The sequence below is a fragment of the Coenobita brevimanus genome, chromosome 70, assembly GCF_032717465.1.
Source record: "Coenobita brevimanus isolate Jiangsu-jjx chromosome 70, ASM3271746v2, whole genome shotgun sequence".
Taxonomy (NCBI): domain Eukaryota; kingdom Metazoa; phylum Arthropoda; class Malacostraca; order Decapoda; family Coenobitidae; genus Coenobita; species Coenobita brevimanus.
In genome coordinates this window covers 55,335,709-55,349,088 of record NC_137023.1, presented here as the reverse complement: position 1 = coordinate 55,349,088, position 13,380 = coordinate 55,335,709, and positions in this window count along the sequence as shown.

Here is a 13,380-nt window from a genome sequence, read left to right as displayed (position 1 = left end):
GTGTGTGTGTGTGTGTGTTTGATATATACACAGACGATTTATTTAGGTAAGGAATCTTTTTAAAATGAATAGTTGAGCCGTAGTCTTTACAAATTTATATCCTCTTCACAATTACAGGTAAAAAAAAAAAAAATCCTCATATGAAGACAGATTGGTTATAGTAGTGGTTGTGTGGTATTGTGTAGTGCTGGTGTGGTATAGTGTTGTGGTAGTGTGGTAGAGGTAGATGGTCTCCCTGGAAGGATGGAAGGAGGGCGACAATAACTTAGTGGAGGGTCACCCACTGGAGGTCAGGGGGGTCGTGAGGGAAGGAGGGAGGGAGGGAGGGAGGGAGGGAGATGGAGGAGGAGGGAGGGACAGATGTGGAGGGCTAGGGAGAAGAGGAGGGAGGAAGGGAGATGGTACTTCGAGGGAGGAAAAGGAGGGAGGAGGTGTGAGGTAAGGGAACTGAGAAGGAAGGGAGATTGAGGGAGAAGAGGGGAGGGAGGTAAAGAGTATAAGGGTGGGAGGTGGAAGGAGGGTAACAAACAGGGAGGGAGGATAGTCAGAGGAAGAAGAGAGACAGAAGAGTTAAAAAGGAGGAAGGAAGAAAGGGATGCAAAAACGGAAAGAGGGAATAAATAGGGAGAGAAGTATGGAGGAAGAGGGAAAAGGGATGGATTACTTGGAAGGATGAAGAAGAGGGGTAAAGTGAAGGATGAGGGGAGGTGTGAGGAAGGAGAGAAAGGAAATCAGAAGCTGTGTGTGTGTGTGTGTGTGTGTGTGTGTGTGTGTGTGTGAGAGAGAGAGAGAGAGAGAGAGAGAGAGGGGGGGGGAGAGTCTGGAATACGAGAATAATTGTTGGGTATGATTATTAGGGGAGCGAGGAGAGAAAGAAAGATGAAGAAAGCTTGGAGATAGACGGGTGACATGAAAAGACGAGAAGAAGGGAAGGAAGTGGAGAAGAAAGATGAGAAGAGGGGAAAATGAGATGCAACGTGAGAAGAGGAGGAAAGGAAGAGGAGACGGAGAAGGTAGGGAGGGATTTTTAGAGGAGATAAAATATGTATGAGACGGAGCAGGGTTAAAGGAAGGAGGGAAGAGGAGGAAGGTAAGAAAAAAGTTAAGGAAGTAGGCAAGACAAGGAAGGATGAGAAGGAAGATGAAGGAAGGGAGGGAGGGAATGAAAGCAGGGGATAAGATTGAAGGAAGGGAGGAGGAAGGGAGGAAGGGAAGGAGGGTGTAAGAATGAAGAGGTGGAAGGAAAGCCGTGGGGGAAGGTGAGGGAAAGAGGAGAGGGAAGGAAGGAGTGGAGGAAGATGGGGAGTCGGGTGTCGTGCGGGTGTGCTTTATGCCCCATTAATTTTTTGCAAGTTCCACGAGTCTCCCCTCCTCCACCATCTTCTTTTTTTTTTCTTTTTTTTTTTAATCATCCCTTTCGCCCCCCTCGTATCTAATTTCTCTCTCTCTCTCTCTCTCTCTCTCTCTCTCTCGTGTATTCTTCTCCTATCCATTTGTCCCTTTCCCCACCCTTCCTCCGTTTCTCGATTCCATATTCCCCTTTCCCCTTCCCTTATTCTTTCCCCTTAGTTTCCGCCCTTTTACACCCCTTCCGTTTCACACTCCCCTTTTCCCCTGCCCTTTTCTCCTTCACACCAGTTTTTATCCCTGTTTCCCCACCGCGTTTCCCCTTTCCCTATCCATTCTTACCTGTCCTTTCTATCAGCCCCTTTCCCTACCCTTTCCCCTTTTTCCCCGCCCTTCCGCTTAGTCCCTTTGATCTTCTCTCCTTTACAGTTTTCTCATGTAACGTACCCCTCAGTCTTCCGCAACGCTTTCCCTTTTCCCTGCCGTGTCCCCCTCTTCCCCTCTTTTTCCCTGCCGTTTCTCCTTTTTCCCCCTGCTGTTCCCCATTTTCCCCTGTCCTTCCCCTCTCTCCACCCCTACCCTTTCCCCCACCTCCTCACCCCCTGCAGAACAAGTCTACCCCCACCCCGTCCTCCTCCCCACCAGACATGAAAATCCCCACACATGTAGATTTCTCCTATGCTATCAGAATCACTCCAAAGTTTTATTATTATTCATTAAAGAAGAAACTCTGCATTTACCTGGGTCTCCCATTAACAAATTTTCCTCGTTTTGGTTTTTTCCTTCTCTTTGGAGCTACAATTTCCTGGCTGTTTTTTTTTCGTGATTACGGGAATGTTTGTTTTTAAGTGTGTATCATAGTGTGTGTTTTTTTTCCGTTGGGTGGGTTTGTATAACTGTGAATCCTTGAGATGCAAATGGCTGGGTTGTGTGTGTGTGTGTGTGTGTGTGTGTGTGTGTGTGTGTGTGTGCTTTACGTCTGCTTTTGTCTTTTTTTTTTTTCAATTCAGTGTTAGTAAATTTCTTGGTGTGTCTGTCAGGGGGTGAGGGAGGCTGTGATTACTCTGAGGTTGTTGACAGAGGCTTCGAAATTTATTGGGTGGTAATTGTGTGGCTGTTCGTATTTACATTTCTGTGTGTGTGTGTGTGTGTGTGTGTGTGTGTGTGTGTGTTTTGTGTTTGTCTGTTTGTCCGTTTGATTATGTTTCAAGTCTGTATCTTCATCGTTGTATCATGGTTGTGTTTATAATTTTTTTTATGTATCCACCTCTGATCATAGACTAGACACTTCATTCCCTGAGGATTTACAGATTAGGCAAAATAAATATCGCAAGACACCTTCTCATGGCACAGCGTGGGTACTAATATCCGACCGTCTATACTGAATTATTCTCGACTAGTTTGATGATATTGTGATAGCCGGATTATTTTCATGATAAATCAGTGTTTTTTTGGGGGGAAAGATAAAAACTATAGTTTGAAAGAATTATGAGGCTCTTCACTCCGATGACGCCCTTTTTTCGTTTTATTCCTGCTACCTTCAGATTATTATTATTATTATTATTATTTATGGGTTTTTCGAACTTGAGGGATTACATACATTTCATTAACCCCTTCAGTCCGATGACGCATTTTCTATTTTATTCTTGATATTTATAGACGATTTTACTCAGCTTTAAAAAGAGGTCTGGCACATAAGGGGGTTAAATCCTCCATAACTGTTCCCTGTCAGATCCGGAGATCGATCTTATGGCATTACAAACAGCTGGAGTACCATCACCTCTATAAATGTACCGTATATGTTATTCTGTTCTCGCCGTATATACTGTGTGGCGTTATATCAGTGCCGTCTCTGCCTGATCTATTTATTTATTTATCAGTTTTTCTGTTTATTTATGGACGTTACCTGTGCTCATTAAGGCTACAGGTAGTTGTCTGATCTGTTTATTATTTGGTGTGTGTGTGTGTGTGTGTGTGTGTGTGTGTGTGTGTCCCTGTACGCTTCAAGGCCTCATGTACACTACCATGGACATTTCAATGCTTGGCCATCAGACCCCCTGTGACTCTCCTGAATAGTAAGCATATTGATACACGCACACACCACCTCCTGCACACACACACACACACACACACACACACACACACACACACACACTTACATAATCACATACATACACATCCCTCCCCCTAGAAATGCAAACACCTGCGAACCCGGACACATACGCAGTATTTCTATAACCAGCACACACACACACACGCACACACACACACACACACACACACACACACACACACACACACACACACACACACACACACACACACACACACACACACACACGGATAGGCTAAATATATCCCTCGACGCTCACACGAAGCAATAAAACCCAAGTGCGCAATCTATAACACGCACACACATACGTTCGCAGGTGCACATGTACGTACACGTGAATCTACATGGTATACATATCCTATCTTGAAGTCCACACACGCGCACGCACACAAGGACATGGACTGAGGGTCATACATACACAGTCATATGGATATTTTGAAAACGCACATATAAACGAGGGTACGTACTAATGAGCACATGAAAATGTAGTCACACACACACACACACACACACACACACACACACACTTTCATTTGCATTTACGATGATGCCGTACGTAACTTGACTTTCAAAATATGAGAGGGGGGAACGAGTAAGTGATTGTGTGTGTGTGTGTGTGTGTGTGTGTGTGTGTGTGTGTGTGTGTGTGTGTGTGTAATTAAGTTTAAGTGCATTTTGATGGAGAAATGTAGAAAGTAGATAGGTAGATAGATAAAAACAGGTAGATTGGTTGATTGACAGATCGTTCAGTTAATAGATAGATACTCTTATATAATATGTACTCAACTATGAGTAGACAATCGTACCCTGAGACACCATAATCTTCCCACAAAACAACAGAGGACGCACACCTTCACATATCACCACCTGGACACTAATACCGAACCGTCCGTACTGAATAATTCTTGATATATTTCCCGCAGGTACGTAGTGTCACATGCTGGATGGGTTTTGTGAAAGTTCAGTAAAGACTAGTATGGAATTATTAGGCTTTTCTCTGGCCAGATCGGGTAAATTCACACTTTGGTCAGCAGTCCCCTTCGCTGCCACTGAACCACCACTTTCCCCTTGACATATACGAGTCAGGTTATGTATATGTGTGCGTGTCTCGGTATAAAGTATGTACCAAGGTCTCTCTTTTTATGGACCCTGAGGTGTATGTTACTTGCGTATATTAATGAGGTGTGTGTGTGTGTGTGTGTGTGTGTGTGTGTGTGTGTGTGTGTGTGTGTGTGTGTGTGTGTGTGTGTGTGTGTGTGTGTGTGTGTGTGTGTGTGTGTGTGTGTGTGTGTGTGTGTGTGTGAGAGAGAGAGAGAGAGAGAGAGAGAGAGAGAGAGAGAGAGAGAGAGAGAGAGAATAATAATAATAATAATAATAATAATAATTTGTTTAGTGTATGTGTGAGGACTGTTTAATAGCGGGAAGGAGGAAAAGATTAAAAGCCAATAGTTCTGAGTGGAGAAAGCTGGGAGAGGCCTGTGTTCTGAGGTGGACCTGTGCAGGGTGGTGATGGTGGAGGTGGTGGTGGTGGTGATGGTGGTGGTGGTGGTGGTGTTTACTGTGTATGTGTGTGTGTGTGTGTGTGTGTGTGTGAAAGAGAGAGAGATAAAGAGAGAGACTGTGTAGAAGACCTGAATACATGTGCGTGATTGCGAAAGTGTGTGTATGTGTGTGTGTGTGTGTGTGTGTGTGTGTGTGTGTGTGTGTGTGTGTGTCTAATCTAGTATGCATCCTCTCGTGACCGTATTTTGGCCCTTAACGTGAGCAGTAGCGAAAATCCATCAGTCTGATTCGTATGGAATTCCACTTTCTGACTAAAATTGCCCTACGCTAGCCTAACCAAACGACCCAGACACACAACTACCATTGACCGAGTTAACAAGGCAGTTCTAGGTCCTTTGAGAGGTTGGAATTTTTCTATGTTGGATCAAATCGCTAAATGTAAATTTTTAAGGGAGAGACATGACAGGTGAAAGGGTTTATAAGAGGTGTGAGGTTAGGGGATAGTGAGGGGGTGAAGGTTAGAGAGAGGTGGATGGATTGAGAGAGGTGGATGAATAGGAATGGGGTGGAGGGTAGGGAGGAGGTGGATGAAATGGGAAGGGTTGACGAGTAGGAAGAGGTTGGTGGATAATTAGGGATTGGCTGATAGGGAGGGGGTGGATGGATAGGATAGGGGATAATAGGGGGTACGGGGATGGGGTGGAAAGCGAGGGTAATGGTGACAGAAAAAGAATTAGGAAAACCGAGAGGGGGGAAGAGGAAGGGGAAGGAAGTACAAAGGAGTACAAATGACAGTAAACAACAACAAACCTAATGATTCTTTCGTGGCAGTTTGTTTTAGAGAAGACATTAACTACGATATCTATTCCTATGACCTGAAGATGAAGATAACAGCAAGAAGGGCCAAGACAGAGGAGAGGGAGGAGGAGGGGGAAGGACAAGGAGAGGAAGTTGAGGGAAACAGAGAGAGGGTTGAGAGAGAATGGTGGAAGAGGGAAAGTAGCGTTGATGATGATAAAAGGAGAGGAATATGCGAGACTGAGAGGGAAGGAGGGGAAAGGAGATAGGGGCGAGAGCGAGAGGGAGGTAGAGAGGAGAAAGAGGGAGGGTGATAATGGAAGGAGAGGAATTTGAAGGACAGAGAGAGAGAGAGAGAGAGAGAGAGAGAGAGAGAGAGAATTCCAAAGGCCATAGCAATCAACTAGGTATATTTATCACCGGAATTTCGTGCAAGCTTTCGATAACACTAAAGGCATAACTAAATCACTCTAGGTACAGGACATAACATCCTTCTTACCTGCATCAACCTTGCTTTCATCTATCCTCTCTCTCTCACACACACACACACACACACACACACACACACACACACACACACACACACACACACACACACACACACACACACACACACACACACACACACACACACACACACACACACACACACACACACACACACACACACACACACACACACACACACACACACACACACACACTCCTCTTTAATCTCGCTAAATCCAGTGATAACATCTGGCGAGAACAATACTAACAACAATGGCAATTTTCCAGCAATGACAATAATAATAACAGAATGAGAATGCACAAACTGAAATTGATATGATGGTGGGAAGAAATTTGTATCATTGGTAGCAACAACTATACTCCTTTTACTCCAACTTGGCCCAGTTTTTTCGTCCTTTTGAAGCTTATTTCACGTAGCTCAGTGGCAGACGTAGATAAAACTACAGCTCTTCGTCCGTTCCATGGCACTTTTTCGTGACTAGCATCGTATCCTAGAGTCAGTCAGTTGTTAAAGCACAGCATTCAAGATGGAGAGATGGAAGTTTTAGGCCAAGTTAGAGTAAAACGAGTATAATAAGGACAAAAGACAACAACAACAATAGCAACAAAAATAACAAATGAAGCAACAGAGAGGCAACACCGAAAACTAATGGAACAAGAAACAGTCACAACAAAAGGAACAAAGGCAAAAACAAAGACATCAGACAAGAAGTGCAATAACGACTTAATTATTTTAACCAAAAATATAGGAAAAGGAACAGATCATCATCATCATCATCAACAGTAAAATCCCTTCATTTATTACAGCAGCATTGAACCTTTTATAAGTGTTTCGACTCAGTAATTCCGTCTCTATTTTTTCTTATTTATTCCTTATTCCCTCTTACTAGCCCTGTCCCCTCCGACCTTCTCCATCCCCTCATTCTTTTAATTCATGTTCTTTTGTTGATATTACACGCATAATTAAAAGAGGATTAGTAGGTGATCCATTGTGACAGGTGGAAATAACGGCTGGGAGAGGGAGACAGGTAAGAACTCTAATTCTTTTTCTCTAACGTTTCGGGTTTTGTTTAGCCCGAAACTTTAAAAAAAATAAAGAAACAGAATCCAAGCTCTAACCTGTTCTCTCTCCTTCCCAAACAGGATTTTTTTTTTTTTACCTATTCATTCTATCTTCATTTTACCTGTTCATATTACCTGTTCATTTTACCTGTTCATTTTACTCATTCATTTTACCTGTTCATTTTATTCATTCTTTTTACCTATGCATTTTAGTCATTCATTTTACCTGTTCATTACTGTTTATTGTTGTTTTTTCCTGCTACCTGTACACGATATATTCAGGTGAGAAAAGATATCTTATACTGAAAGGGCTAAGGAAGGCCATATCTAAGATGAATTAAACCTCCTCAAGGTAGCAGATATAAAAGGCCCTCCCCACCTTTTTCCCAGTTAATGTCTATATCGCCTCTTTATGGGTGAGCCTTCCTGTCCTGCCCTTTCAGTGTTTATGGCTGTATATCTCTGACCTGTATTGCTCCACCTCTGCCACTGTGAGTATTCCTCCTCTGGGGCATCCACTTTTATTCTCTGGTACTGCTCTTAAAATCCCTATGTCTCCTTTCTCTCATGGTCCCCTATTCAACCTCCTTCTGCCCTTCTTAATGTATCTTCTCCCTTCTCCCCCACTCTTAGCACTGCCTCTCTTTTCCTTTGCCCCAAGTTTTATGTTTTGATCCGGACCCTAAAACTACCTTCTCCCCTTTCTTACATGCCTCCTTTTCTTCCCACCCAGCTGTTCACCCTCTTGCTTCTCCTGCCCCCTTTCCTATTCCATCTTCTCCCTTTCCTCACTCCCTTCCCACCCCTTTTTGCTTTTATCCCCTTTACCTTGATACCGGTACTTTGATATTTCTTTTAAAATTGCTCTCTCTCTCTCTCTCTCTCTCTCTCTCTCTCTCTCTCTCTCTCTCTCTCTCTCTCTCTCCTTCCTTCCTTCCTTCCTTCCATGCTTCCTTCTTTTCTTCCTTCCTTCTTTCCTTCCTTCTTTCCTTCCTTCCTTCTTTCCTTCCTTCTTTCCTTCCTTCCTTCTTTCCTTCCTTCCTTCCTTCCTTCCTTCCTTCCTTCTTTCTTTCCTTCCTTCCTTCCTTCCTTCTTTCTTTCTGTCTCCCACCCACCTCCCCACTCTCTTTGGCTTTCTCTTCCTTCCTTTTTCTTTTCCTCCATTTCCTCCTTTCTCTGTCCCCTCCTCCTCCTCCTCCTCCTCCTCCTCCTCCTCCCCCCCCATCTATCTATATCTACCGCACATTCTCTGTTCTTTGCCCCACCGTCCCCCAATCACCCCTCTTTGTTCCTTTCTCTGTCCCTCCCCCCTCCTCTCCAGCTTACTTTCTCTCACCTCCCCCCGCTCTACATGCTTTCTCCCTCCCTCCATTCTACGTAGATATCCCTCTACATATCCTCTCTTTCTCCCTCCTTCTCTCCCTTCATCCTCCGTAGTTGACCATTTCCCTCTCCCCTCTTCCTCGTCCCGTTTTTCCCTAGAGAGTTCAATTTTTTTCATGTTCAACTTTTCCTCATCAGTTTTAATTAAGCTGTTTATTTTTATGATTTTTACTACGATGACCTTTGTGTGTGTGTGTGTGTGTGTGTGTGTGTGTGTGTGTGTGTGTGTGTGTGTGTGTTTCTTACTATCCCCAGACGATTTCATTCATCTTTGGAGACACATAAAACCCCTTCCCAGCGAGGGTCTTGGGGGGGTGGCTCCGATATTTAATAAAACAGTCTGTCGGTAGCAGGAGTAAATTAAATCGATCCGTCGTCGTACTGAAGGGGTTAACTCGTCCGTCAACTCCTCCCCTTCCTTCGTCTTTATTGTCGTTTGCTTTCTTATATTTTCTTTCCTTCGTCTGTGGTTATATCTTCTGTTCGTTCCTTCAGTTCCTGGTAGTTTATTTATTCATTCTGCTCAGTTTCTTATCGTCACTCTGATTTCCTCACCTACCCCTCCCCTCTCCGCTTTTCACACTTCCTTTCTCTCTCTCTCTCTCTCTCTCTCTCTCTCTCTCTCTCTCTCTCCATCCAACAATCTTTTGCTAGTCTCTGCTCTGTCATCCCTTCTTGCACCTTCCCTTTCACCTTGTTTATCTTCTTTTCTTTCAGTCTTCCCTCCATCATTGACCCCTCCATCATTTCTCCCTCCCCCTCCCCTGCCTCCCACCCTCCCCTCCCTAAATCCTTTCTACCCCTCATTATGCCCTTTCTCTTCACCTACCCTCCAACTCATCCCTCTTCCCCCTTCAACTTGCCCTACATCCTTTCTCTTACCCTGCCTCCCTCCCCTCCCACCCCTAAATTTCTTTCTGTTAACCCTTCCCCTTTATACCATATCCTTCCCGCTCCCCCTGCTCTCCCGTCCTCCCCCCTCCCCTTTCCTTACCCTACCCTTCCCTCTCCCATCGCTTCTCCTTTCCCGTCCCCTCCCACCCTCTTCTCTTGTCTGGACCCGCCCATTCCACACCAGTACCCTCCCACCCATTCCGTATACAATTAGCCTGTCTTTCACCCCTCCCACTACACCCATTTTAGCGCTTACACCCACACCCACGTCTACCCACACCCACGCCCACCCCTACTCTCTGTTCACGTCCATCCCATTCTCTCCTATATATGTTTTGCGCACCCATCCCATTATCCACACCCACCCTGTCTTTTCATCCACCCTGTGCACCTCCACATCTCTCCTTCATCCATATCGTTCCTACACCCACACCTCATCCACACTCCCATCTGCATCCTATTCCCTTCACCCTTTCTCTCTACCCCCCCTTTTCATCCCAACCCCCCCTCCACCCACATGTACACCCACACTGCTTATCTTACACCCCTTTCATCCCCCCTCCCTCTTGTCTTCCCCCCTTTCCCCCACCTCTCTGCCCCCTTTCTCACCCGCTTTCCTGCGCCCTACATACCAGCGAGGACATTAAAATACAAGAGTTTAGCCTGGCAGTCAGAACACCTTGCCATGCCCTACGTCAGGTAGTGTTAGATCCTCATAAGGTTACGCCAGGGGAGGCAGGGGAAGGCAGGGAAGGCAGGGGAGGGGATAGAGAGAGAGAGGAAGAAGAGGTGGTGGGAAGGAAGTGGCAGGAGGGAAGTCTTGGAGGGAGGAAAAGGAAGAACGGAAGGTAAGGAGAGGGAGGGAAGAAGGAGAGCTGTGAAGGAAGTGCTGGTAAGGAGGGAAGTAAAGAGGTAAGAATTGAATGCTGAAGGAAGGAAATGGGAAATGGGGAGGGAGGGAGGTAGAGGAGGAAGAGCAGTTGGGGAAGAAGGAAGAGGACAAAGGGCCAGAGTGTAAGAAGAAGAGAGAAGATGAAATTATTACTCTTGAAGAATTGGGAGAGAGAGAGAGAGAGAGAGAGAGAGAGAGAGAGAGAGAGAGAGAGAGAGAGAGAGAGAGAGAGAGAGAGAGAGAATGAAAAGCAAAAGCCAGGGAGATAAGGAGAGAGAACAGGAGCATAAGGAAGAGAGAGGACATATATAAGGAAAATGAAGAGAAGGGGGAGGGAAGAATCCAAAGTGACGAAAGGAGAAGAAGGAAGAGGAGTGGGAGGAGAGAAAATTCATGTCCTTAAACGAGATGAGAGGTTAGAAGGGACCAGAATAGGCGGGGAAGGTAAGAGAGAAAGGAAGGAAAAGGAGGAAGGAAGGAAAGCGAGCGATCGGGAAATAAGGACAAGAGAAAATGAATAATGGAAGGAAAGATAAATTGCAGATTCAGAAGTAATGAAACCTGTGGAAACTAGAAGGAGAGAAAGGAAAGGGTTGAGGAAGAGGTGTGAGGACAGGGAAGAGAAAGGGGTGTGTGGAGAAGGGAGCGAGGAGAGGGAAATGACAGGGGGGGGAAGGACAGGGAAGAGAAAGGGAAGTGAGGACAAGGAAGTGAGGGGAGGGAAAGGAAAGGGGGGTGAGGAGAGGGTATGGAAATGGAAGGAATACAAGGAAGTGCGGAGAGGGAAGAGAAAGGGGGGAGGGTGAGGAGAGGGTAGAGAAAGGGGAGTGAGGGCAAGGGAGGATGGATCAAAAAGGGTAGGGTAGGGGAAGGTGTGGGTGAAAGGGGTGAAGGCAAGGGTAGTGTCCTGGCCCCCACCGACTAACAGGGCACAATGGCTGGCGATGAAGGAGCTCTGCTGGGACGCTGTGGTCTGGCGGTTTATTTGCATACACGCCAGGGAGGGAGGTGGGAAGGTAGGTAGGTAGGTAGGTGGGCAGGTACGTAGGAAGGAAGGAAGGTAGGAGGGAGGGAAGGAAGATAGGTAGGTTGGAAGGTGGGTAAGTAGGTACGTCGGTAAGTTAGAAGAGTCATGTAGGTAGATAAAAGGTAGGTTGGTAGGTAGGTAGGTAGGCAGAGAGATTGATAGTTAGAGAAGTTAGGCAGGTAGATATTTTAGTTGAATTGATTGAAGTTAGGTTGACGGACTGTTAGATAGGCAAATATTCTTAACGACGATAAAGTAAGATAAATTCGGTGACTGAGTGTATGAGAAGGCGAGGTGAGGAGGCTGAGGAACTGACAGTGGATGAAGTCTGTCGGTAGAGGCACACAAAGCACAGCAATACAGAGGATAAAGGACAAGGGGAAGCAGACAGCACCATACCTAATACTCCTCTCGAAGCGCTTTGTTGTAGAGAAGATTGTGACTGATATATAAATAGATTGAGGAAAATGATAATAAAACAAGAAGACATAACGTTGGAAAGCAGGTAGGAAGATGAGTAGGTAGGGGTTCACGTAGGAAGGAATGTAGGTAGGTGGGGGAAGCTGGAAGATAGGTAGTATGGTAGGTAGGAGCACAAAGGTAGGAAGGTAGGTAGGGGGATAGGTAGAAAGGTAAATAGGTAGGGGGACACAGGTTGGAAGATAGGCAGGAAGGTGGGTAGATAGGTAAGGACACACCAGCAAGAAGATAAGAAGGTAGGTAGCTAGGTTGGAGCACAAATGTTGAAAAGTGGGTAGATAGGAAGATAGGTTGATAGGGGTACAGGTCTGAAAGGTAGGTAGGTAGGGAGGGAGGGAGGAGGCACAGGTAGGAAGGTAAGGTGATTGGCTGCGTCGGTAGGTGGGTAAGTAGACGGGTGGGTAGTTGAGGGTTTACGTATGCTTACCTTAGTCCTTAATAGGCACGCTCTGTTAAGGTTATCAGCGTTCATAAAGGGAGAGGACATGGATTGGAAAGGGAGAGGGGATAGGGAAAGGGAGGGAGAGGTGGACGAAGGGAGGGAGGGAGGGAGGGAGGGAGGGAGGGAAGAAAGATTAGAGACAGAGGCAGGAAAGGGAGGAGGTATCAAAGGAAGTGAGGGAGGGAGAAGAAAAAGATGGATGAAACATGTGAGAAACGGGGGGAAAGAAACTAATGAAGACAGAGAGAGAGAGAGAGAGAGAGAGAGAGAGAGAGAGGTAGTAGTATGAACAGATCAGATCAGATATGTTTAGTAAAGGAAACCGAAGAAGAAACTGGAAAGGGAAAATGATGGTTGGGGAAACTGATGGAAATAACATCACGTAAATCAGTGTAAACAGAGAAAATAATAACCAAGAGGTGTGTGTGTGTGTGTGTGTGTGTGTGTGTGTGTGTGTGTGTGTGTGTGTGTGTGTGTGTGATCATCGTTATCCTCCTCATCAGTACAGAGGAATCTCTCAACTTTCTCCACTGTGCGATCTTTGCTGTTAGCCTATTCTCTCCTGCCTCAATTTTCTATATTCTGTCTCTGAATCTCTGACAGCGGCTTCCTCTCACCTTATCTCTGAATTTTCACTGTTACTTTAGGCGTCTGTTCAATTCTGCAATATATATGTGACCTGTTGATGATTGCTAGGTTAATCTTTCTTCGTCATGTTTATTGTGTGTATTGTATTTTGTTTTTGTGTTTTCTGATGCAGTAGGTTTCTCTCTCTCTCTCTCTCTCTCTCTCTCTCTCTCACACACACACACACACACACACACACACACACACACACACACAGCAATTTCCCTAGTCAATTTCTCCTTGCCAATTTATAGCACAATAGGAATGCACCGAACTACACCTTCAAGCTACCCGTTGGAATT